At 41.9% G+C, this 22188-nt stretch overlaps 1 protein-coding gene across 1 annotated transcript in view; it reads left to right on the plus strand.

The window, feature by feature from the left end:
- Window positions 1-22188, plus strand: part of LOC144494781 (lysine-specific demethylase 4C-like) — a 386490-nt gene that overhangs the window by 334120 nt on the left and 30182 nt on the right. The window lies entirely within an intron of this gene.

Consider the following 22188-nt stretch of genomic DNA (forward strand, 5'->3'; position numbering starts at 1 on the left):
CATAGAAGCCATGTACTACTTGTACTGAGAATCAAAATTAATTGTCATCAGTCAGTGGCCCTACAGAGAATTCTGTGAAACAACATTGAGTTGATACTAGATGGAGGTGTTCAAGCTGAGAAAATTTCATATCATCTGGATACTGCTGTGTAATAGCAGGTGTTCATAGACTGGGAAAAATAGAACAATGAACATACTTCCCTTGAGGTAATTTTTAAACTAGTTTTCACCGTTTCTGTATGACAAGACTGCTCTGAGAGTTGCCCATTTTGTTTAAGGATAACCGTTCACAAGCTGGACAAAACTGAGCTGATATAACAAAGATGAAAGCAATATTACTGTGTCTGTGTGTTACTCAAGGAATCTAAGGATTTTTAAAAGTTCTTTCATGGGGTGTGCTGCTCATCCCTAATTGCCCTTGTACAGTTTGTGGTTAGCCTTCCCCTTGAAATGCTGCAGATCATATAGTGTAGGCACACCCACATTGCGCTTCAGGAGGGAATTTTGACCAAGCAATAAGGGATAAGGGTGGTAATAGAGTTCCAAGTCAGAATGGTGTGGGGCTTGTGGTGATGGTGGTGAGGAGAAGAACAGGGCAGGGACGTGCACATGGTGGTGCTCCATAACATCACATTTGCTGCCCTTCTCGGTGATAAGAAATTGGCATGTTGCTACAGTGCAACTTGTAGATGGTGTGCACTCTTGTGGTTGTGTGCCGATGGCAGAAGCAGTGAATGGTTTAAGATGGAGAATAGGGTGCCGATCCAGTGGACTGCTTTGACTTGGATGGTGCCAAGCTTCCTGAGTGTTGTTGAATTTGCACTCATCCAGACAAGTGGAGAGTACTGTGCTGATCTTACTGGGTGGGTAGGGTTGGGAAGTCAGGAGGCAAATTACTCTCCACAGAATTCTTATCCTCTGACCTACTCGTGCAACCGTAGTATTAATATGGCTTAACTTCTGATATGCTTCTGATCATTTGTAAGCCCCCCCCTCTCTCCACCCCCCAGCGTATTGATGATGGAGCACTCAGCAATGGTAGTGTTACTGAATGTCAAGGGGACATGGTTAGATCCACTTACACTGGAGATGGCCATTGCATTGACACTTGCCACTTATCAGTTAAAACCTTAATGTTGCCCAAGTTTTCCTGCATGCAGGCACAGGCTGCTTCAGTATCTGAGGGATTACGAGTGGTAGTGAATACTGCAACCATCAGTGAACATCCCACTTATGACCTTTGAGGACTCAGTGCAGGAATAGAAATGGGAGTGATAATATACTGAAAGGCAGGAAGAGGATACAGAACAGAGAGCATCAAGTATTTTGTTAACTTTCAGCAGCCCATTTTCTTTCTTTACATTCGCACATCAGATTTTTGTAAAGTGTTTAGTTTGTTGTTGATGTTGAATTCCTTTTTCCTCTCATCCAAAGAGAGAGCTGCATTTTCTCAGATACTGCCATTTTTTAATCAGCAGCTAACAAAATCCATAACCATATGAAATATATTTTTCAGTATGTAAATGTGCAGCAAACATGATAGCAATTGCAATAGATATGTCGTAACCATTTTAATTGACTCGAATGTTGGAAACTGTTTCTTCTTACTTTTAGCTATTTGTTGTTGATGTTGTCTGCGTGGGTGTCAGCCGAGTGGCCGCGTGGGTTTCCTCCGGGTGCACCGGTTTCCTCCCAATCCAAAGATGTGCAGGTTAGGTGGATTGGCCATGCAAAATTGCCCCTTAGTGTCAGGGGGACTAGCTAGGCTAAATGCATGGGGTTATGGGGATAGGGCCTGGGTGGGATTGTGGTTGGTGCAGACTCGATGGACCGAATGGCCTCCTTCTGCTCTGTAGGATTCTATGATCTATGATAATGTTTATGGTGGACAGGAAGGGGCAGTTTACAACTTGGTTTTGGAAATTATCTTTGTTTAGTTCTGAAGCAGCCAATATTCACCTCTCTTGGCTTTCAACAACAATGCAACCTTAAAATGATTTATTCTTTTAGTATATTGATATTCAGGAGCATCTTCTTGAATGGCATAAAAACATACCTGACAGAATTGCATGATCAGGGAGGGTTGGGATTACAGAGAAAAATGGGGAATTTAATTGTTAAGTAAGGTGGTTTCCTTTTCATTACATCTGAAAAAAGTATGATCAGACCACCAATGGAGCGAATCACAGGAGTGGAGTCTCTCTAAGACGTTTCTTTTATGTCATAGTGTTGGACCATCACCCATGTGATTGTCCCTTTCTGTACCATTGATACAATTTTCCCTGTTTTATCAGCTTGTTTCACTATCGACAACTGTAGTCCTATGCGAAAAAAAAATCATTATCTGTAAAAATATTTGGCTTTTTCAATGATCTAAGTTTGATTCCTGATTGAAGGCATGAATGTGTATTTTGGGTGAAAGGACTTAATGTGTCATGAGTTTAGGTATTGTCACCCCAGTTTTTAGAGTCTATGAGCTCATGGTGCAAAGCTTTCTTAATGCTGCACTGGCTTGACAATTTCGCTCAAAAGGCCAGACGAAAATCAGTGGGGGAGCTAGAAAAAATTACAGTGGCACATTGGAGGGTATTTTCCAGGATTGGAGTTTAGGCACATGTTCCAGCAAATTGAAAGGGGCTGTACTTTGAATCTGCCAATGCCGTTTCTGACCTTGGAGTGTTTTTGTTCACACTCGTAACACAAATTTTCCCTTGTCATAGAATCGTTGGCCTCTGGTATAGTACCAGAAGATTGGAGGTTAGCGAATGTTGTCCCATTGTTTAAGAAGGGGAACAGAGACTTCCCCGGGAATTATAGACCGGTGAGTCTCACTTCTGTTGTCGGCAAGATGTTGGAAAAAATTATAAGGGATAGGATTTATAGTTATTTGGAGAGTAATGAATTGATAGGTGATAGTCAGCATGGTTTTGTGGCAGGTAGGTCGTGCCTTACTAACCTTATTGAGTTTTTTGAGAAAGTGACCAAGGAGGTGGATGGGGGCAAGGCAGTGGACGTGGTATATATGGATTTTAGTAAGGCGTTTGATAAGGTTCACCATGGTAGGCTTCTGCAGAAAATGCAGATGTATGGGATTGGGGGTGATCTAGGAAATTGGATCAGGAATTGGCTAGCGGATAGGAAACAGAGGGTGGTGGTTGATAGTAAATATTCATCATGGAGTGCGGTTACAAGTGGTGTACCTCAGGGATCTGTTTTGGGGCCACTGCTGTTTGTAATATTTATTAATGATCTGGATGAGGGTATAGTTGGGTGGATTAGCAAATTTGCTGATGACACCAAAGTCGGTGGTGTGGTAGACAGTGAGGAAGGGTGTCGTAGTTTGCAGGAAGACTTAGACAGGTTGCAAAGTTGGGCCGAGAGGTGGCGGATGGAGTTTAATGCGGAGAAGTGTGAGGTAATTCACTTTGGTAGGAATAACAGATGTGTTGAGTATAGGGCTAACGGGAGGACTTTGAATAGTGTGGAGGAGCAGAGGGATCTAGGTGTATGTGTGCATAGATCCCTGAAAGTTGGGAATCAAGTAGATAAGGTTGTTAAGAAGGCATATGGTGTCTTGGCGTTTATTGGTAGGGGGATTGAATTTAGGAGTCGTAGCGTTATGTTGCAACTGTACACAACTCTGGTGCGGCCGCACTTGGAGTACTGTGTGCAGTTCTGGTCCCCACATTACAGGAAGGATGTGGAGGCTTTGGAGAGGGTGCAGAGGAGGTTTACCAGGATGTTGCCTGGTATGGAGGGGAGATCCTATGAGGAGAGGCTGAGGGATTTGGGATTGTTTTCGCTGGAAAGGCGGCGGCTAAGAGGGGATCTTATTGAAACATATAAGATGATTAGAGGTTTAGATAGGGTGGATAGTGATAGCCTTTTTCCTCTGATGGAGAAATCCAGCACGAGGGGGCATGGCTTTAAATTGAGGGGGGGTAGTTATAGAACCGATGTCAGGGGTAGGTTCTTTACCCAGAGGGTGGTGAGGGATTGGAATGCCCTGCCAGCATCAGTAGTAAATGCGCCTAGTTTGGGGGCGTTTAAGAGATCCGTAGATAGGTTCATGGACGAAAAGAAATTGGTTTAGGTTGGAGGGTCACAGTTTTTTTGTTTTTTTTTAACTGGTCGGTGCAACATCGTGGGCCGAAGGGCCTGTTCTGCGCTGTAATGTTCTATGTTCTATGTTCTATGTTCTACAGTACAGAAAGAGGCCATTCGGCCCATCGAGTCTGCACCGACCACAATCCCACCCAGGCCCTACCCCCAGATCCCTACATATTTTACCCACTAATCCCTCTAACCTACGCATCTCAGGACACTAAGGGGCAATTTTAGCATGGCCAATCAACCTAACCCGCACATCTTTGGACTGTGGGAGGAAACCGGAGCACCCGGAGGAAACCCACGCAGACACGAGGAGAACGTGCAAACTCCACACAGACAGTGACCCGAGCCGGGAATCGAACCCAGGTCCCTGGAGCTGTGAAGCAGCAGTGCTAACCACTGTGCTACCGTGCCACCCATTATATATATATATATATGCTTATATCCATTACCGTGCTGTTCATCCACTTTGTTATATTTGACGTCCTTCGTCATCAGAGCTTTTCTAACACTTCAACAATTTGAAAATTAAGAATGAAGGTGGAGAAGAGAAAAGCAACATTGCCCATGGCTACACCATGTTTACTAAAGACCAGTCCAAAATAGGGGTGTCTACTATATAAGGAGGTGCATCTTGTGAGAGACTTTGCCCTTCAGTTGTATCCTTTGCTTTCTATCAAAATTTGGCAATGTGGTTGATACTGCGCAGTGAATCTCTGATGTGGCATCCAAAGATGATCGATATCGAGATTTGATGTTGACCAAGGCACTAAATCCAGCTTCACACAGGTTAATGCTGACAAAAAGAAACCATCATTTTCAATGCGTGTATTGCAATATCAGGATAGTCGATCTTCACACTCAACCAGAATTCTGACACGCAAACTCTGGAACTTGTTTTTTTCCAAAAATCGATCACGTGAAATTTCAGTAAGCAGTTCAGTTTTAGCTGCTGGCAAATCCATGTTGTCAGGCTGACATTGAAAGGGGTTTTGAACCCAATCAGACTTCAGAGTGCCCCTCCAGGTGGCTGAGATGGTTGGTCATCACGTGAGCGAGACACTTCGATTTTGTTATCAGGCAGAAACTTGGAAAGTTATAGAAAGGAGTCGCAGCTCAACTTCAGCATATCACTCTTTCAATGTTGTAACTCAATCACTCATTTGAAGAATGATATCTTTCCTTGCATATTTTCATTTCATTCATTTCGTTTCCCAAATATGTCTGTGGCAATAACAAGTGGGCAAATCATGTTTTGGGCTCAGAATCAACAAATTCTGGGGTTTTTTTCAGTCCAAAGCAGCTGTTCCCTCAGTTTATAAAAAAACCTTTGCAGTGCGTTTCCTCTAGACAGCTAGCAGACCTTGGTGTGAAACAACACATCATGATCAGACCCCATGCCTTCACAGTTTTTCAAACTGACATGCAGAAAAATGGATAGGGTTCAGTGCAGTTTACAGCTGATGTGATCCGCATGAAGGGTTCGCCTAACTCTGTGCTGAGTTTTTTTACTTGCTGGTTGTTCCCTGTGTGTCATGGAGTCAGTTCAAACAGCAGATAGAGCAGTTCTCTTCACCAAGGCATGCAGGCCTGACTCGTGGTCTGCTATAGATTGGCACCATCAGTACAAGATCCAACCATGTGGTCTCAGGAAATCACTTTGTCCTCCAACTACCTCTGTAACACTTTGAATACAGTATTCCCTGTGCTGCTTTGTGGTCAGAAAGCGGGAGACAGTGTAGGATGTTTTCAGGAATACTGTTCTCCCACATGCAGTGCATCATGCCACTTGGTGCTAACATCAGTTTGAAGAGAAAAAGCACCTGTAAATTCCAGAAACTCCTCCAACGTGGTTTCACCTTCAGCAGCAATCGTCTCCATTATTTGCTCCAAGGTATCATTTGAGAGTGGTACAGCTGTAAACTTGTGTGCCTCCTCTGCCTCACGTGTAGGATGTAATTTAATGCCCACCCCCGAGGCAAGTTTGAAAGTGGTTGGGGTGAAGGGGGGGGGTGCTACAGTGTGCAGGGTGGGGGCATATACCAACTTCCCATCTCTGCCCTGATTATGTCCAGTGTGAGAAGGCTCAGGGATAGCCTTTCCACCCTGATGCCAATTGAGGCCTTCAAATGGGTAATTGATGGACCTCATCCCACTGCCACAGGTGAGGCAGTCGCCACGCTGGGAGCCAGAAAGCAAACACCATGGGGTTTGCTTGCAAACTCTCAGGTGGAGTCCTTTGTTGTCAGGCATTCACTGACAGCCACTCCCTGTTTCCCCCTAATCTCCCTCCAAAGCCAGCAACCTCTTCACTGCAACGCCCATCCAGTCCTCAACTCACCTTTTTGGCTTGTGGTACATCATGAATCCATCTAGTTACTTCATCTCTAGCCAGCTAATCCTCGCACTATGAAGGCCAACATATCATTTGTCTTCTTTACTGCCTGCTGTACCTGCGCACTTACTTTCAGCGACTGGTGCACGAGGACACCATGGTTTTGCTGAGTATCCACCTCTCTCAGTTTACACCCATCCAATAATCTGTCTTCCTATTATTGCTACCAAAGTGGATAACCTCACATTTATCCACATCATACGACATCTGTCATGCATGTGTCCACACACTCAGCCTGTCCAGATCAAACACTCTTGCCTGTTACCCTAGCAAGCTTTATAGCAGAAGAATAATACATTGTGTTTCATATGGTATAAAGATTGTGTCCTGACTTTAACCCTGAACCCTGGACAATTTTTAATAGTCGCTGTGTCAACTTGCACAGACATCACAACGTACAAGTCACTTTTGGTAAAACAATCATAGGTTGCCTTGTGCTTCTGAACTCCAATTTGAAACTAAACAGAATTTACTTCAAACTTACCAACATTGGTTTCCATTGCTAGGACGTTTCAAATAAACTATGAATATTTTCTTTTTTGGCACCTAGTCCACAAAACTTTGAAGGCCTAGAAAAGGTTAAGGCCTCGGCTCAAAAAATAGTTGACCAGCCATGTTACGATGACAAAAGGAGTGAGAGAGATGGATCCTTTCATGTCAGGAGCAAGAAGAGAAAGGGAGAGATTATAGATGGATAATATGAGGGATAGAAGACGATGGAAAGAGGGAGGACAAACTAATTGCAGTGGGAGGAAATCTTTCTGTCGAGGGTGTGCATTAGAAAGGAACATGTCCTTATTCTCACACTAAGTGCTGTAAAATGCTTTGAGATGTCTGATAGTCATTTAAAATGCTATATAGATGCACATTCTTTTTCTTTTGCGACTATCCATGCTATGGGAGATTAACAAGCATGAATAAAAATTTGTTGTCAGATTTGAGTAGCCAAGACTATTGTGCATGGGTTGTGTCTTTAAAGGCAGTATGCACCTCCAAAATAACCTTGCTATCTAGATCAGGCTTGTCTAACCTTTTCACATGGGGGACCACATTCCAAAAGTTTTGTCACACATAGGGCTGATGTTCAAATTTTGGAAAAGTATGTTTGGCACAACATTAAACATGAATTAAAGAAAAACTGAGGTATGAAAAGAACTTATTGAGCAGTTTAAAAAAAAGACTAATAAACAAAGTAGAGTATTAGAGTGTAATAGGGTGTGTGTATCTGTCTGTGTCTGGCTCAATCCCAGGCTCTGCTCACTCATTTAACCTGACCCATTGTGAGAGTTGATGAGAGTGCATGATAGTGGAAGAGGGTGAATGTTACCAAATATTAACCATACTAAAGAAGATTCTTTTGCAATTTACAGCAATAAACTTGGCAACTCAAAAAATGCTCATCTGATGTTCAGCCACCATGTTCCACAGCATTTCAGTTAAAATTAGTTTTTAAAGCAGTCATTTAAAAACAAGGCGGTGAGCATGTGTGTTTGGCCATGTACGCACGTGTGCACACGCTCATGTGCACATGCTCATGTGCACACGCTCATGTGCACATGCTGACACGCGCGCACATGCGTGCACACGCGCTCACACGCACTCAGGCTCACGCGCGCGCGCACACACACTCGCGCGCTCTCACTGTCTCCCACGCTACAGCAACTTGGTCAAAGTGTGTCATAATCCTAATCTGTATCCCTAACCCTACATATTTTTGCTCCACAATCCCTTTTAGCTCTTATTCTGTGAGAAATACCTGGCCTCCTTATTTTTCCGACCAAAATTCAACACCTCATAATTACTGGCATATCAATTAAGAATGCCCTTTTGAACAAAAACTGGGCACTTTTGTTATTTGCTTTAGAGGGAACTAAAATAAGGCAAGTTTCAGCTGGCAATTTGAAACATTATCTCCTTGAAACACTCGCTAGGTGAGAGCAGAATGATTAAGAACCTATTTATTTTAACCTTTTAGTAGTGACTTCAAATGCACAGGTTTGGCAAGTTGGCAAGAAATAATTTACAATTATAATTTAAAACTCAACATTGACTTTAAGCTTTAGAACTGGTAAGTATTGGCTATAAAAGCAGCAGCTGGTGAGGTATTCCATTATTACATAGCTTTTCCAGTTACAACGATGGAGCTTTGGGTTAAATCCTCAATCAGAAAACAAAATTCAATATATACACAGTTACAGAGGAACTTTGATCCCAGTTCTCTGCTGTTAGTTTTCAATTCTTTTACATTACTAGACACCAGAAAAAAATCTTTAAATACAATGCAACTTGCCACGTTCATCTTCTGCCTAGTTGGAGAATTGAAATTTTGCATATGTGTAATTATAATGCGATTGTGAAGTACTAATTTCAATCATTTGGCAACGTGATGTCTAAGGTAGCTAGAATAAGAATGGTCGAAAGCAAAGTTTAAAAGTTAATTGATAGTTCCATCTACAATTCCCTGTTGCATTTCTTTTGGCTTTTCTCAGTACTTTTAATGGGGAAAAATGATAATTCCTAGAATACTTTGTCTGCTAGTGACTTTGGTTGTTAGTGCTGCTTGATTCAGGGTTCTGAAGACTGCCTTCAAGCTGATGCAGAGCTGGTTATGTTGCGTAAATTCGAAATAAAGTAAACTTAAAGTGAAAATAATTAAATCAGGAAAAAAAAGGAAAATGGGAGGAATGTAGAATTGAACAGAATTCGTTTTTGAAATGTTTCATAACTTTTTAGTGTTTAGTTGTAGCAATTTAAAATTCAAAGATTTTCAAAGATCCATAGATGTGCGGGTTTGGTGGATTGGCCATGGTAAATTGCCCCTTAGTGTCAGGGGGGATTAGCTAATGTGAATGCATGAGGGTTATGGAATAGGGCCTGGGTGGGATTGTAGTCGATGCAGACCCGATGGGCCAAATGGCCACCTCCTGCTCTGTAGGATTCTATTCTATTCCAAAATTATTGTAATTAAATTATTTTTAACAAGCACATTCATTACACTGTTGATATTTGTTTCATTGTCAGTGTTTCAGCTAAAAAAAAATAATAATTCTGTAAGCTAAGGAGAGTCTGGGGATTCTCTGGTTTGCCTGTGTCAGGGTAATATGCCAGAAACATTATAAGATCAAAGGTGGCATGTTTTGTATCTGCAGTAAAATAGTCAGCCTAAATTTGCAGCTTATCCCAGTGTTTCCAATATTAAAATCTGAGGAGGAGAGAGGTTGTGGAGGGTAATGGAGAGAGTAATTTTGTAATCCTCCTGATTTGCATGTGCAAGTTGAATTTAGTAAACATACCTTTACTAAATAGGTCCTCTGTTTTAGGAGAACATATCCACTCTAAATCACTAATATTTGATTTATGCATTGAGACGTGCAGATGAAAATCAACTTCCAATCTAATTTGCATTTGCAATTTAATTATATTATTTCATTAATGTATTGTTTTGGCACAGTAAGTAACTCCAGAACTCTGTGAAATTAAGATTCATGGTTTTAGAATTTATAGGTTATTGTCTTATTATTTAAATAAGCAAATTGATTCTAATTAGCATAAATCATTAATATGATTCAGCTTCTTAACATGATATACCTGCATGAGTTTGGTGATTGCATTGGAGGGTATTCTTTTTGGTTCAGTCAACCTTCACGTACAAATGGGATTCACTGTTATTCAGATGAGAAAAAAAATCAATTAGAACATTATCTTCATTAAATTTGCATTTATTTGCTGGCATTTTAAACTGGAGCATTCTCCCTTATCAATGTTTCTGTGACTGACACTGCACCCCCCCCCCCCCCCCCCCCCCTGATCGCTGAAATAGGGGAGGATTTTTAACCCTCAGGATAGAGTGAGTGGGGTGGTGCAGGGTCCTATCACTTCAATGAAACTTGGTTTAAACACGCTCACTTCCAGGTTTTAACAAGGGTGCAATTGGATGCCAGCTTGAACCTACAAACTGAGCTGGGAGATTTAATGATCACAAACAGACGGGTGCTTATTGGTAAACTAATGTACCAGGATCTTTGTTTTTAATATGGCTCCAGATTTAGTTTGTGCAGCATGGATTTACCATGGCTTAGAAAACTGACCAGGGAAAAGGCAGCAATTTTAGTGTGTATTTAAATTTCTCATTGCCCCATTTGGATCAAAGAATCCCAACTGGAGCTGATGTCTCATTTTTCTCTGGCAAAGTGCTTGTGGGTCTACAGTTTTTTTCAGCCTTGGAAGCTTTCAAATTGACAACATAATGGAAGGTGGGTTGGATATGTTTGACAGCAAATCAGGAAAGGAAAACCATCACCGCGCACGGCAGGATTGATGTACTGTGATCAGATTAGATCACGTGCACAGGCAGGAGAGAAGGATTGAGTTCACAGGAGGCACTATACACGTCACAGGGTTTAAAGATAGTCTCAACTTCCTTGGCCTCTCAAAAGAGCGGTGCTTCCGTGGGCTGAGGTGGCCAAATGGTGGTGGACATCTGCAGTCTCCTTCCCAGAGGAAGACCTGTTTCCTGCTCAATCTAGTGATCGTGCATTACCAGTGGCTGAGAAAGTGATTAGACCCTCAGCTTTTTCACCTTTGGGATCCTTTCAGGTTGCTCTGAAACATATCCAGGATTTCTCAAATGAAAATAGAAAATGCTGGAAAACGAAACAGCAGCATTTGTGGAGAGAAGCAGAGATAATGTTTTGAGTCTGTATGACTCTTCTCCACTCTCTCTGCTATTCTGGTGCATCTGCACATGTCTGACTAAGTTGCTGATGCATTTCTAACATTCGTCTCCTCAGTGGTTGCGCCAGAGTTTCAGAATCCACTTCTAGCTGATTAGAGCTTGGAGAGGATTGTCATCCCCAATCCCAGCCTGACTTTCTATTGCTGTCACTGCTGCCATTGTCTGCTTGTGCTCACTTGCGTAAGGTGTGAATCAGCAGGTTAAAACCCAACTAACCATCTAATGGACTCAGTCAAGTGTATCTGCAGTTGTCTGCACATCCTACATGTTCAATGCAAGCTCAAAAGGAATTATGTCCCTGAGAAATCATGCTCATGGATGTCCTGTGACCCTTAGTGTTCATGTGAAGGCTCTGGAAGGTAACAGAAAGGGATATGCTTTCATTGTGCAAACATTATAGTGTTGGCAGTTACCATACTCAGTCTACTCAGCATTTATTTGTTGATGAAATAAAGTCCACATATGTGGTGCCAGAGTCATTTGTATTTCTCTCGCCAGCTATCTGAGAGCTCCCTGTAGCTCTATCTCTGACTGAAGATGCAAATACACCAATGTTTTCCAGGGCAACTTCCTGTCCATCTGTCATCTGAACTATTTGTGGTGAGCCACCTCCAGTCCTCTTCCCTTTTCCTTAAGGTATGCGCTGTCATCTTCTACAAGGGGTCAAAAAGTAGGCCTTTGAGTGATTGAAGGCTAGGTATTCACATAATGGACACAGTCACTGTGTGACAGTTGCTGTAAAGATTGCGATGAGTGGCAACATTGGATCGATAAATGGAATGACGATGAAGAGCATTAAAAGTGAAAATTGGTTGAAAGATGTGGAGTGCAAGTATGATATGATGGAGAATGTTTCATAAGACAGAGTGGAAGGGCTGGAGTTTATGAAGTGCAGGATGTGCTTGAATAAATACATGGATTCACTTTTCCTCACCTGAATGGATCCTATATAAACCATTTTCTGTATTGCATCCATAACCTGAGCACAACACTCCTGCTGCTCACCTCCTCAGCTACCTCCAACCAACTCTACTGAGTGAGAGCAGCAGGTTTTTTCCTTCCTTTGCTGGACGTATACCCATCTCCTAGGTACTGACCGCACGATTAATCACAGTGAGGCATCATTGAATCTAGGTGCCATCCTTGTTCTGGATTCAGCGTCCATTCTGAACACCGATTATTTGCACTGATGCACTATCCTTTGAAATTTAACAGAGATTGCATCATGTGGATGTGCAGCACACCCACTGTGCCGTTTAGAGCCATAGAACCTGGAAGCAACAATTAAATTGTACAATTGAGTCAAGATCACCAATTCAGACCTACTCATTTGACTTCCTGTTTTTTTTAAAGTTTATTTATTAGTATCACAAGTAGGCTTACATTAGCACTGCAATGAAGTTACTGTGAAAATCCCCTAGTCACCACACTCCGGTGCTTGTTCGGGTACACTGAGGGAGAATTTACAATGGCCAATGCACCTAACCAGCACCTCTTTTGGACACGAGGGCGTGGACTTTGGCACCGTACTGATCGATGTCTGCACACTGTGATTTTTGAATATGTTTGGTTCTTCAGGATAGCCTCCAATCCTCCACCCTCTATGAACTTAATTCAGTTCATTTAAACCTCCAAACCCCATATCCTTTCCCACACTACATCCCATTGACTCATGATCTTTGCCCTTGTTGACCTACATCAGCTCCAGGTTCCTAGTACCTCAAATTTAAAATTTTCATCCTGGTGGATTGCATAGCTTTAAACCATCGTTCCCCCACCCCAGCTTCACAAATCCTATCCCCGAACTCTAATTCAGATGTCTTACACACTCCTTCTAACTCCATCATGTCGTTGCCCATCCATGCCGTCAGCTGCCAATGTCCCATGCCTCCTTTTTGCTAACTTGTAAGACCCCCAACTAAATGTCCATGTCTTTGACCAAGCTTTGAGTCACCTCTCCAAATTTCCCTTCCATTGTTTTGGTGTCCACTTTTTGATTTTGTGTCTGTGAGGCAAGAGGGACTTCAATGTTAATTTATAATTGCATAGCATTTTTTCTTTTATTGACTTTTCACTTTAATTTCAAGTTTGAACATTGTAAATTATATTTTCTTGGCTAATTATTTTCATGATTTACTTATTATTTAATCCATCACTTCAGACAGATTGGTGTGATCAAATCGTCTTCAACCGCAGTTGAAGCCAGCTCCAGACCTAAAAATCATTATCATCATGTCAAAGATTCCTCCAGTGACTGAGAACCACCTTAAGTATTGCTGCTGATAGTATTTTGAGATCGAAACATGCAGTGCATTCATGTTTGTTCCATTTGTCCTCTGCCAGAACAGTTGCTTGCTAGAGGCCAGATTTCCTAAATTAAAGAGGATTTTCCCCCCCCACAATCTTAGATCCACAGTTGCTAGCTATTTTCCCTGCATAATCTTCAATAATATAGTGTGTACTATACTCGCAAAACTTTTTTCATATGCATACTATATGCAGAAAATTCTTTCCACAGTGCAGAATATTAGGTTGCTAATAAACTATTGTACTCGGTATGTTTTTAAATAAACTGCCCAAATTAGAGCAGTTATACCGCAGGTTCTTGTGATAGGACCTTATGAAGACTAATGCAAAAAAAACCTAACAGTCACATTGTTGTATCAACACACCGTGGATGATATTAATCCAAGAAATGGAAGTAGATGATAAAACTAAAACGTTGTTCTGCAAAGTTAATTGTCACTGAGTTTCAAGGTAATGGCTGGAATTTTACTGCCCAGCCCGCCACAGGAGTCGGAGCGGGCGAGGGACGGAACATGGAAAGGTCCATTGACCTCTGGCAGGCTTTTATGGTTTCGGGACAAGCGAGGCCATGAAATCCAGTCCAATATGTGGACACACAAACTGTGCTCCGCATCCTACTTTTCTCATGGAAAAAACAGCTTTGGAAAATAAATTGAAACATTCTGATGGGGTGAAAAAGTGCAAACAAAGCCTGAACATTATCTGGCAATGCCCCTAAAACTACAGGCCACTTAGTGGACTACTTTTAATTAACAGAGATAATCTTACCTGAGGATTCAAACAGTTTTGGTTCCCGGGAGATAATGGAGCAATGAACTGGTTCTTCATCCTCTGCTATCATGTGCAAATCCTGAAACCAATAACAGCAACCAAATTTCTTCAAACTAATTGAAAGCTCCTTTAGGAAACCATGTCAATATGTCCTGCGATAATGTAATTGTATTCTCCAGTGTTAAAGTTGTCAGTAATTCAGTAGTAGTGCCATAAGTTGAGGGTTCTTAAGAAAGTGTGATTTCACTTGTAATCTGATAGTCGTGTACCATTAGCACTACAGTCCTTCCTCTCCAGATACTGTCTGACCTGTTGAGTATTTCTGCCATTTTCTACTTTCATTTCCAACATCTGCAGTATTTTACTTGGTTATGCTGCATGGTGGTTATGACACCGGAGAGGCAACACAGAGGCTCCAAGTTCTAAATCTCCTAATTTACACACAGACATACCAATTAGGAGTAGGCCACCGTTCAACAAGGTCATGGCTGACCTGATTGTAATATCAACTCCACATTTCCACCTACACCCGATAACCTTTCACTCTCTTGTTTATTAAGAATCTCTCTAGCTGAGCCTTGAAAATATTCTAAGACTCTGCTTCCATTGCCTTTTGGGGAAAAGAGTTCCAAAGACTTTCAATCCTCTGAGAGAGAAAATTTCTCCTCATCTTTGTCTCAAATGGACTACCCTTATTTTTGAAACAGTGACCCCTTAGTTCTAGATTCTCCCACATGAGGAAACATCCTTTCCATGTTTACCCTGTCAAGAACTCTGGGGATCTTATATGTTTCAATCAAGTTACTTCTTACTCTTATAAACTCCAGCGGACATAACCCTATTCTATTCTACCTTTCCTGATAATTCAACCCATCCTTTCCAGTATTAATCCACTAAACCTTCTCTGAACTGATACCAACGCATTTATAGCCTTCCTGAATAAGGGGACCAATGTTGTACACAGTACTCTAGATGTGGTGTCATCAATGCCCTGTATAACAGAAGCATAACCTCACTACTTTTGCATTCAATTGCCCTCACAAACAATAACCTTCTATTAGCTTTCCTAATTATTTGCTGTACCTGCATGCTAACCTTTTGCGATTTATTCGTTAGGACACCCAAATCCCCCTGCATCTGAGAGTTCTGCAATCTCTCACCATTTCTATCATGTGCTTCTTCTGTGATTTTGAGAGTTGATAGCCAGAAAATGTCAATGGTTTGCTACATTGTACAAATCCAGCTAGTTCACTAATACTCAACAGGGGTGAAAGCTCAGCCCATATCTGGCCTGACCGCTGTGTGGTTCAGAGTTGTTAACTCATCAGGATTTCCCTGGAGTCTCAAGGAGTTAAAAGACTAATTTCCAGGACATTGCTATGAATAAGCCAGGAGATAAATCTCCAAGGCAAAAGTTGGTATTTTAAAATCATCCTCTTTGAACACTTATTTTTTAACTCGTCATAAAAATAATTGACGTGGATAAAATTGCTATTTGGCGTACAGTCAAGAATTATTCAATTAGGTAATGAAAATTCTATTTACTACCTAATTGTCATTGGAAGGCTGTGCACCATGAGGACCTGTCTATCAGGTGACTATTGGTAAGTATGTGGGGGTAGTCTAAAGTTTTTTTAAAGTTTATTTATTAGTGTCACAATGGGCTTACATTAACATTGCAATGAAGTTACTGTGAAAATTCCCCAGTCACCACACTCCTGCGCCTGTTCGGGTATACTGAGGGAGAATTTAGCATGGCCGATGCACCTAACCAGCATGTCTTTTGGACTGTGGGAGGCAACTGGAGCACCCGGAGGAAACCCACGCAGACATGGGGAGAATGTGCAGACTCCGCATGGACAGTCACCCCAGCTGGGAATCGAACCTGGGTCCCTGGTGCTGTGAGGCAGCAGTGCTAGCCACCGTGTCGCCCCATGCTGGGTAGGTTGGGGTAGCTGGAAGCAGGAGGTCATGTGATGAAACATCCAGGAATATGTCCAACTAGAGTTGGCAGCACTACCCGACAAGACAATATGACCCAACAATGAATACTACCACATTCCAGGAATAAAAAAAAGAGATTGCTTTTCAGCCCAAAGATGTGCAGGTTAGGTGGATTGGCCATACTAAAATTGCCCCCAATGTGTAGGTTAAGTGGATTAGCTATGATGGGACAGGAGGGTGGGATGCTCTTCAGAGAGGCGGCACACACTCGATGGGCCAAATGGCCTCCTTCTGCACTGCAGGAATTCCATGATTCTATAATACTGACATTCTCCACTTTAGTGCAAAGCTGATGTTGTCAATCTCTTTGGAAGTCTGAATTGGCGAAAGAATCTGTTTAATGGTGGAAGTTAACTTGCATATGCAAATTATATTCAATGAGAACATTTTGACCATATGTTCTGTTCAATGTAATGAATACACCACCAAATCCCATAAAATAGATTAGTCGCTGAATAGTTTGTTAAAAGATGCAAGCATTCTTGCTGGAGCAAGCTGAACTTGTCCAGATCCTACATTGTCAGCAGAGCAACAAAAAAGATCTGACGTTTTGAGATTCTGAAAGTCGCATGTTCTGCAGGTTTGCCAATTACTGTGATCTAAAGGGTTTGCTGTCCTTGCTGGGTGGTGTGTGTGTGTGGAGAAAAGTATCTATGTAAGGAGAGTTACCAAGTAAGGACAAAAATGTTGCCTGAATAGCATTTGCTTAGTTTGGATTAGATAAAATTGTGTGTTTAAAATTGCAAAACTCCTTGACATCCTATTTAAAATCTGAATCCGATTACATTCCACCTACCTACCTAAAGTGTTAGTAAGCTAAGCATTGTGCATTTTTTTTTGTTTATGATTCCCTAGCTGTAACTTGTACTGTTACAGGCATTCACCATTTCTCTCAGTGAATAGCCAGTGACTTTGGGCTGGATTATACACTGAGATCAGCCTCCCACATCCCAATACAATTTTTTGGGGCAAACCCACCACCACTCCGCTGAGTCATGCCCTCTTTTATATTTTGGGCAAGGGCTCTTTTAATTAGTATCAGGCAAGATTTCCGTCCATCTCTAGGAAGAAGTCCCACAGCAACTCTGCACCACACCAGGATTGGGAGGCAGTGCAGGTATTAAAGGAGTCCCGAGAGGAAGAGGAATCATAGATCTGCCCCAAACCTAGTTCAGTTTGGAATCTCACCAGCGGTGGATTGACAAGCCCCAGCAAGGGGCTTGGGGTATGTTGGATAGGGTGGGGGGAGGGAGAAGTTAGAGCCAGGGAGGTTTGGGCGGGGGGGAGGTGGGGGTGCATAGGGCAAGGCAGAGGGGAGGACGGGAAATGTTTTCCAAGACAGTGGCACTCCCCCTTTCGCTGAGTAGCAGCCCACAGGGTTAAACCTGCCAGGCAAAACCCTTGGCTCTCCCGCCACTTGTTAAATAGGAGTGGTGGTGGGATGAAGACTTTAATCAGGCATTCATTGCCCATTTAAGGTTTTCTGTTGGGCCACCGGCAGACGGCTCTTCTGATGCCACCCTCACCAACAGTAAAGTTGTGGTGAGATTGGGCTAGCAGCAGACGTGCCATCGATGGCACAGAGCCTTAATTTATAGGTTCACCAGTCTGTTTTTACACCATGTAGTCACGATTACCATGTGGTAGAAATGCCTGAGGTTGACCAGCAATGTAAGAATGGCAACAGAATTATAGAAGTGCAGCTGATGTATTTCTGTATTTGCAGAATCTGAATTAGAGTGAAATGATGTTTTGACTTGAATACAGAACTCAGCATGTAATTCCATCAAGTTCTGCAAACATACACTTGTTATCTTTACCTTGTGCACATATTTACTGTGTGTACCAATCCTTGTTTAAGCAGGAGGTGTCCGAATTTTGCTGTTTTAGTTGTCTCTTCGCTTAACCCTTGAATTGCTAGCGAGCTTGAGCTTGGATCGTTCTCTGGTGTGCAGCCGAGTCTCAACACTTTCCATGGTTAAATTTTAAGCAGCAAGTTAAATGCACGTTTAAAGTATCTTTTTCATCCTACCGGCTATTACCAGCTAAGCAACATCTGGCACTATCTAAGAGAGCTCAGCGTGTTTCCAAATTGCATTGCCTGCTGTGCATTCACAGAAACTGACAAAAGGCTGCTGATTTTACCCTCCTTTTGTTTTTTTCTGTAGTCATTCAATTTCTTATTTGCTAGAAACGGAAAAGATGCCAGTCTTTTTCTTTGACGTCGTGACATTTTTATTGAGTCCGAGTGCTATTAAAATATAGAATATTTAGAAGTGAGTTATTTCATAAAGAAATTGAGAAACTGTGGTCTGCAGATGCTTGTATATTTCTGCAAATACAACAGAATAAAACACTTTAAAACATCAAATATTCTTGCCGAAATAAACATTTCTCAATAAACAGCCAGCTAACATGCATGTTAAATTTTAATTAACACTTTTCTTATGCTTATTATTTTAAAGAAATTTATTATAATGATGGAACCGATGTTTTGAATGTTACTGTGGATGATGCTAGTTTAATGCACTTGCTGGATTTTTAATTAGTTACTTGAAAGATCGCTGTTTGCCCAAACACCACAGTTCTTGACTATGCCTTTGCAATCCTACCTCCTGTTTGAGCTGCAGGGCAATTTTGTTTTAATTTGATCTTCTGGAAGCATACAAGATTCTGAAGGGTCTTGGCAGAGTAGATGCTGAGATGATGTTTCTCCCTTGTGGGAGAATCTAGAACCAGGGGCATAGTTTTAAAAGAACAGGTCACGCATTTAAGACTGAGATGAGGAGAATTTCTTCTCTGAAGGTCATGAATCTCTAGAATTCTCTATCCCAGAGCGCAATAGAGGCCGAGTCACAGAATAGATTCAAGTTTGAGATGAACACAGTCTTGAACTATAGGGGAGTTGGAACTTATGGGGAACAGATAGGAAAGTGAAGTTGGGGCCAAGATCAGATCAGCCATGATCTTATTGAATGATGGAGCAGGCTCAAGGGGCCATATGCTCCTGCTCCTATTTCTTATGTTCTTATATAACAATATATGTTAACCTTCCAATGAACTTACACAATTGCACAAGTTTGAGAGAACAGAGTGAAGCTTGTACCTTTCAGACTTAATTCTGATCAATGCAATCGATGTGTTCATGTCTACAGTTATGTAGAATGTTGCACAATCCAAACCACTCTGAATTTCATCATCAGCGTTTAAACACAGCATATAAATGAATAATCAGAACTCAGTGGAAGTTTTTTTTAGAACGTAATTGTGTTTCTTACTATCTCGGGTGCCTTTGCTGTCAAGTTCTAGATAGCAACAGATTGACAGGCTATTATTGTAAACCCAACCATTTAGTTTTAAAAATCATTTGAATGGTGAGTTATTTTCAGGAACTATTGGACAGCAACTCCAAGATTTTCAGGTTTAATCATACATCTCCCTTCCTATGAAGTTGCTGTGTGATTTACATGTAAATAATAGTGAGCATCATTAGCCTCACCCATGTTTTGACAATAGGTTCTGGCTCCTAGTGTGATGAAGTAAATCACATTGAAGTAACAGCTGGAGCATTGTTGTCATGGAAATTATCACGTTGAAAAATGGGTTATTGTGTAAATATAATTGAAAATATATTACATTTTCTACTTTTAGTATTTCTCAAATAGTAAATTGTTATTAACTTTGGACAATACAAACAGCATCTAACAGAGTTGCCCAGTCTCGAACACGGTTTTGCTGAAAACTGTTTGGCAAATGCACCATTGTGGGAGAGGAACTATGTGCTATATTTGCCATGATGATGTGCATCTGACATTGATGCATTTCAATGTGATTTATTTAATTGCACGATGGGCCAAAATCTATTGTCAAAATAAGATAGTGCTAGTGACGCTCACCGCTATCAAAGTGCTCGTACAGCAACTTCAATTTATGTGTCAGTAATTTATGTTTAAGTTTATTTATCAGTGTCACAAGTAGGCTTACATTAACACTGCAATGAAGTTACTATGAAAATCCCCTTGTCTTGACACTCCTGTTCGGTTACACTGAGGGAGAATTTAGCAAGGCCAATGCACCTAAGCAGCACGTTTTTCGGATTGTGGGAGGAAACCGGAGCACCCGGAGGAAACCCACGCAGACACGGGGAGAACATGCAGTGACCCGGGCTGGGAATTGAACCCGGGTCTCTGGTGCTGTGAGGCAGCAGTGCTCGCCACTGTGCCGCCCTGGCAAATGCACCAGTGCAAGAGGAGCTATGTGCTATATTTGCCATGATGATGTGCAGCTGATTTTAATGCATCCCAATGTGATTTATTTCGTTGCACGATGGGCCAAAATCTATTGTCAAAATAAGGTCGTGCTAATGATGCTCACCACTATCAAAGTGCAAATTGTACAACAACTTCAGGTGAGGCTTAATGCCTGGTTAAACCCAATAAGAGTTTTAACAACACCAGGTTAAAGTCCAACAGGTTTATTTGGTAGCAAATACCATTAACTTTCGGAGCGCTGCTCCTTCGTCAGATGGAGTGGAAATGTGCTCTCAAACAGGGCACAGAGACACAAAAATCAAGTTACAGAATACTGATTAGAATGCGAATCCCTACAGCCAGCCAGATCTTAAAGATACACACAATGTGGGTGGAGGGAGCATTAAGCACAGGTTAAAGAGATGTGTGTTGTCTCCAGACAGGACAGCCTGCAAGTCCAGGAGGCAAGCTGTGGGGGTTACTGATAATGTGACATAAATCCAGCATCCCAGTTTAGGCCGTCCTCATGTGTGCGGAACTTGGCTATCAGTTTCTGCTCAGTGACTCTGCGCTGTCGTGTGTCGTGAAGGCCGCCTTGGAGAAAGCTTACCTGAAGATCAGAGGCTGAATGCCCGTGACTGCTGAAGTGCTCCCCCACAGGAAGAGAACAGTCTTGCCTGGTGATTGTCGAGCGGTGTTCATTCATCCGTTGTCGTAGCGTCTGCATGGTTTCCCCAATGTACCATGCCTCGGGACATCCTTTCCTGCAGCGTATCAGGTAGACAACGTTGGCCGAGTTGCAAGAGTAGGTACCGTGTACCTGGTAGATGGTGTTCTCACGTGAGATGATGGCATCCGTGTCGATGATCTGGCACGTCTTGCAGAGGTTGCTGTGGCAGGGTTGTGTGGTGTCGTGGTCACTGTTCTCCTGAAGGCTGGGTAGTTTGCTGCGGACAATCTGGAATTAAGAATCTACTGATGACCATGGAACCATTGTTGATTGTTGGAAAAACCCACCTAGTTCACTAATGTCCTTTTAGGGAAGGAAATCTGTCGTCCTTACCTGGTCTGGCCTACATGTGACTCCAGAGCCACAGCAACTGGAGTCACATGTAACTCTCAACTGCCCTCAGGCGACATGGATGGACAATAAATGCTGGCCACCCAGCGATGCCCATGTCCCACTGATGAATTTAAAAAAAACTAAACTTGCCACAAAAAGTTAGGGCGTGCCCATTTCAATCTAAGTAACCTTTTAGATAGCATGGTAAGTTTGAACTCCAGGCAAAAAATCTTTCTGTTGGATGATTACCATTTACAGTTGTGCAGACAAATTCCTTCAGTGAATAATAATTGTAGTTTTTTTAATTTAAATTTAAAAAAACTTTTTTCTCTCTTCTCGCTCTTACTTCAATCTTTATTCTGCTGTTTGTAATTAATTTTATCTTTGCCTTTCTCACTACACCTCCTGGATCAGGCTTTGTGCTTTAATTTCAGTCTAATTGTTTAAAGGTTATATAGCTATGCGCCCTGTTCTCTCAGTTCCCAGACTTTCACCATCTCCTACTGACAACATCTTGTTATGCAAAGGCTATTGGAAATTAAACAGGCAAGGG

The sequence above is a fragment of the Mustelus asterias genome, chromosome 6, assembly GCF_964213995.1.
Source record: "Mustelus asterias chromosome 6, sMusAst1.hap1.1, whole genome shotgun sequence".
Classification (NCBI taxonomy): domain Eukaryota; kingdom Metazoa; phylum Chordata; class Chondrichthyes; order Carcharhiniformes; family Triakidae; genus Mustelus; species Mustelus asterias.